Genomic DNA, 5316 nt, shown 5'->3' with positions numbered 1-5316 from the left:
TCATCTCTGTAAAAATATCTAAGGAACTTACAAAAAGGCTAATAAAATGAATGTGTGACAGAGCCTGGGTGGCTCAGTTGGTGAAGCATCTGCCTTTGGCTTAGGTCATGATCCCAGGGTCCTGGGATCGAGCCCACATCGGGGCTTCTCCCTCTCCCTCTGCCTGCCGCTCCCCTTGCTTGTGTGCTCTCTCTCTGTGTCAAATAAATAAATAAAATCTTTAAAAAAAAATAGAATGAATGTGTGAGATTAGCAAGATTGCTAGACAGAAGATCACTGTATTTCTATATACTAGCAACAGACAGTTGGTTAGGAAAGAGTCCCTGCCACAATTAACACAAATGATCAAAGAAAAAAAAATTGATAAAGTAGATTTTAAACTTAAAATTTAAAACTTTTCTCTTTGAAAGACACTTTTAAGAGAGTTAAAAGGCAAGCAGAAGACTGGGAAAGAAAACTTATAAAGCAGGTATCTGACAAAGAACTCGTGTCCAGAATATAAAGAGAACACTTACAACTGAGTAATAACACAAAAAATCCAGCTGAGAAACAGGTGAAAGATTTGAAACCGGGGAAAGACTTTACTAAAGTAGATTCTTAACATCATCAGTCATTAGGAAAACGAGAATGGAAACCACAAAGAGATATCACTACACACCTATTTATGAGTGGCTAAAATTAAAAAGATTGACCATACCAAGTGTTGGCAAGGATATGGAACAACTGGGTCTCTCATGCTTCACTAACAGGAACGTAAAATGGTACGATCCCTTTGAAAACAGCATGGCCACTTCTAATAAGTTAGAGATACACCTACCATAGGATCAAGCCATTCCACTCGGACAAATTAAAGCAATATGTCTACACAAAGACTCGGACACAAATGTTCATAGCAGCTTTGCTTATCATAACCAAAGAGTGGGAAAACCCAAATGTCCATGAATAGGTGAATGGATAAACAAATCAGAGCATATTCTGGACTATGGCTCAATCATAGAAAGGAGTCAACTATCATGTTGAGCGGAAGAAGCCGCCGCACTCCCGAAAGAGAGAGAGAAAGAAACATGATTCCACTGATAGAAAACTGTAGAAAATGCAACTTAACCTATACTGGTAGAAAGCAGATCGGAGGTTGCCTGAGGACGGGGTAAAGTGACAGGTGGTTTTCAAAGAGGCTTAAGGAAGCATTTGAGGTTGATGGAAACATTCTCAATCTTGATTGTGGTGATGGTTTCACAAGTGTACACATATGTCAAAACTTATCGAATTGTGCACATTGCATAAATTGAGCCTTTACAGTACATTCTTGTGCCTCAATAAAGCTGTACAAAACAGCAAAAGGGATCCCTCTCGACAACCTCTTCCACACAGTTCCCAGGACTCAGTCACGCTGGGGACGCTGGGGAAGGTCAGCACTGGGCTATGCCTCGCTGCCAGCCTGCACCTGTTAAGGGGAGGGGGCAGCACACACGGGACACGCCGCATTCCTCCAAGAGAGCTGTCTCAGGGCTAGCACCCCCTGGGGACTGAGCACGGGGTACCGGGGGCGCAGACCAGAGTCTGGGAGCCTGTGTGGCCCCTGCCCTCCAGCCCAGCAAGGACTGAATTCAGATTTGCCCCCTTTGTTTCCAGAGCCAGCACTCTCTCTGCCCTCTCCCCGGCGCCCCCTGGCCCAGGGGTGCTTGTTTGGCCAGAGACGGGCAGGAAGTGACAGAGTACAGGGGTAGATGTCCAGATGGCAGACGGCCCTGAGTCCTGTCCTCAAGTCTGGGCGAGGCCACCTGGAGGAGGAGCAGGGTCCAGGACCGGGTCCCAGAAGGGCAGTTCCACCAGTAAAAGCCCCCAAGCCCCTCAGGAGTGTACTCAGGTCCTGGCTGAACCCTGGAACTGGCCAACTTAAAAAATACCAACCTGACCTCCCTCCCAGCCAAACGCTTCCTCAGGTGAAGCCCTCCCTGATTTGGTCCCCCTTGTGCTGGAGCCGCTCACTACGCCTCAATTGAACTTTTTGCCTTGAACCATCAAATGTTCTTTATCCTGCCTGGGGTGACCAGCTTATCCTGGTTTGCCCAGGACTGTCCCATTTTAAAGCTGAAAACCCCCTGTCCTGGGACCCTGTCAGTCTCAGGAAAACTGGGTCAGTCACCCTACTGGCCACGTGACAGTCACGGGCCCCACTGGCCCTGAGGAGCACCCCGGGCTCAGGGACCTCGGCTCTGGCACCACTCGCCCGGCACTCTCGGGTGGGGGGAATTTGGCTGTGTCCTCCCTGAGTCTGACCCCCTCGAGGCGGACGCTCAGTTCTGGCCCCTCTCGCACAGGGACTGTCTATGTCTCCATCGCGTCACCTCCGGGCCCCTCCTCTTGGCTAGCCCTGTTTCTGGTCAAGTGAGGCCACTGGCTGTGGGCAAAGAGCTCAGACATTGTGGCAGACAAATCTGGGTTCAAATCCCAGCCTCTACTTCCTGAGCACGATCGCCTAATCCCCATGCCTCAGTTTCCCCCTCGCAGGGGGCTGCGACTCCCTTCCTCACAGGGCTGCTGGAAGGATCAGCGACAGAGGACACAGGTGGCAGTGGTTCAGTGCACTTTTCTTTCTGGTCCCTTGCTTTTTAGGTGTGAAAGCCAGAGTGGGTCCACCGCCCTGGTTTGGGGGTCACCAGGGCAGAGCCCAGGGAAGAGGAGCTTGAGAGGCCCGAGGGTCTGGCCGCCCCAGCTGCTCCTGCCTCCCGCCCTCCACCTCGGCCAGAGCGCTGTCCCTGCCCACTGCGCGACTTAAAGTTGGCTGCGGCCACGGCTCAGAGCAGCCTCTGGATCTCTTGAAGGCATGGGAACCAGCTGGAACGCAGAGGAATCAGCAGAAATAATTTTCCTGCCCAGTGGAGTGGGGAAAATTGGTGGCCACCTCTGTCGCCCAGGCTTCAAGGAGGGCAGCTGGCTCAGCCCCACTGCTGCCTCGCTCCCTGTGTGTGGAGCTCTGTGCCTGGCACGGAGGGTGCACCCCAGCCCTGGGGTGCCCCGGTTATTTGGCCCTGGCACCAAGACTGCAAACTCCGGGACAGGGCTGTGTCCCTTGGCTCACGGTGAAGAGTTTCCGAACCGTCAGGTGAGAAGACAGGAGGGTGGCAGGTTCCCATTCTGCAGATGAAGACACAGAGCTCAGAGAGGGACGCTGGTGGTAGATGCAGCCAGAGCCAGATGCCTGACCCCTGGCCATTTGGACATCTCGGGGAATTACAGGCCACCTGTGTGCTGACTGGCACTGTCCTGGGGGACAGCCACGGGGGGGCATCCACGACCAACCACCGTCTGGACGATTCAGAGCCACTGCAATTTGCACTGATGAAATCCGGCGTGTCTTGAGGGCCAGGAAATGGCAGTCTGGGCAGAGGGGCCTCGTAAGACCCTTCTCCCTGGGCACACCCTTCCATTCCAGGGGCCCAGAGCCCATTCCCATGAGCCTCTATTTTACTGGAGTGTTGCCTCCTGGTCTGAGCAGGGACGAGAGGAAGAGAGGCTGAGTGGGCATGCCTGGGGGTCAATGGGGTGGAGGGTAGTCTGGAAGGGACATGACGGGGCAGAAGGGCCTCAGCATCTGTCAAGAGTAGCAGCACCATGTCAGAGACTCAGGGAAGCCCATGGAAGGCCTTGAGTACCAGATGGGAGGTATCAGGGAGTAGGGAACGAGGCTCTCCATCACAAGGAGGTTCATCCTCCAGCATTCATTCGTTCCTTCATTCATTCAGCTAACATCCGTCTCGACTTCAGGTGCCTCAGCTCTGGGTGATGGGTCCCGGCAGGTTTTGGGGAGGCATGTGGAGCCAGGGCCAGCCCCACCTGCAGGGCCCACTATGTGGCGGAGAAGGAAAGTGTTGGGCGGTGAGAGCCACTTCACCGTGGGGAGGGGGATCAGGGCTCTGTGGTGAGCCCTTACTTCAGGGCTTCGACTCCCCTATTTCTCTATTAGCAAAATGGGGACCCTTTTGTCCTTTTGTTTCTGTCTTAGGTTGTCATCCAGAAGCTGACACTGAGTCCTCGATTTTTCCGAAAGCGCTCCCAGGAGAAACAGGTGAGGGATGGGGGGCAGCAGGATGGGGCAGGGGTCATGTGGGAGAAGTCCAGCCCTGGTCCTGCAGGGGGGCCTGGAGCGTAAGTTATAGCATCTTCGGGGGGCGTGGAGTGAACTGGTTCCTCAACTACCCGGGGTCTCCTGAGCTCATGTGCCTAGAACCTTCTCCAACTCCAGCCTGAGGGAGGCGGCAGGGAAAGGAAGGCTGAGGCCTGGTCAGCAGGACTGGCCAGCTTTGGAGTCCGAGGGGCTGGGAGGGGTGTCTGCGGGAGCCTCGTTCTCAGTGACCCCTACCTGCTGCCTTCCCTCCTCCACTCAGCCACTGGGACCCGAAGCCTGGCGTCGGTGGGCCAGCCTCCTCTGGTTCTCCCTCCCTCCATCGATTCTGTGATCATTTGTTCACTCTCCCCCCTACCTGCCTCCCCCATGTAGGAGCTCAGTCTCCAGCTGGGGAGATCGGTGTACACACCTAAACAAATACATCAGATAACACTGGAGAGTAGTTAGAACATGAAGAAAATAAAACCAGGGAATGGGATTGAGAGATGGGGGTGGGGATTGTGGCCAGGGTGATCAACAGAAGCCCAAATGAGGGCAGGAAGCCATGTGGACAAGAGACCTACAAGCCCCAAGTTATGGTTTTTATAGGCCAGCCACTTTTATCCCTTCCTCCCACCTGCAGCTAAAACCCCACCTCCTCCAGGAAGCCTGCCTGACTGCTGCCGGTGCTCTAGGCTCCGGCTGGCTGCACAGGCTGCAGAGGCCTCTACAGACCAGCCCATCTGGCAAGGATCTTCAGGTTGCGCCCCTGGGTGTTCTCAGAGACACCTCCAGGGAGGTGGGTCTGGTGGGAGACAAAACGTGAATGGGGGTGACCACCAGACCAGATTGACGAGGGTATTCAAATCCCAGCTCAGTTCCTATTTGCTAAAGTGGCCTCAGGCAGGGGACTTTGCCTCTCTGAGCCTCAGTTTCCTCATCTGCCAAAGGAGGCTAGTGCCACCTCCCCCACAAGGGCTTTACAGGGATTAACTGAGACCCCCAGCCTGAGCCGGCTTCCTTCTCTCCTTCCCCTCACTGTGAACTGGGGGAGAGGAGGGAAGAGAGGGCTGGCAGGGTGCGGAAGGAGGCAGAGGCGGGGCAGTGTGCGGGAGGGGCTCTCCTGGGCCCTCCCAGGCAGGCCCAAGCTCAAGTGTGCAAGCTGCCTGAGCTGAGGCTGGGCCGCCCCCACCCCTCCCTGCCCCTCC

Source organism: Phoca vitulina, unplaced genomic scaffold (assembly GCF_004348235.1).
Source record: "Phoca vitulina isolate PV1807 unplaced genomic scaffold, GSC_HSeal_1.0 scaffold7, whole genome shotgun sequence".
Classification (NCBI taxonomy): Eukaryota; Metazoa; Chordata; class Mammalia; order Carnivora; family Phocidae; genus Phoca; species Phoca vitulina.
Note: the sequence above shows the minus strand (reverse complement) of the source record.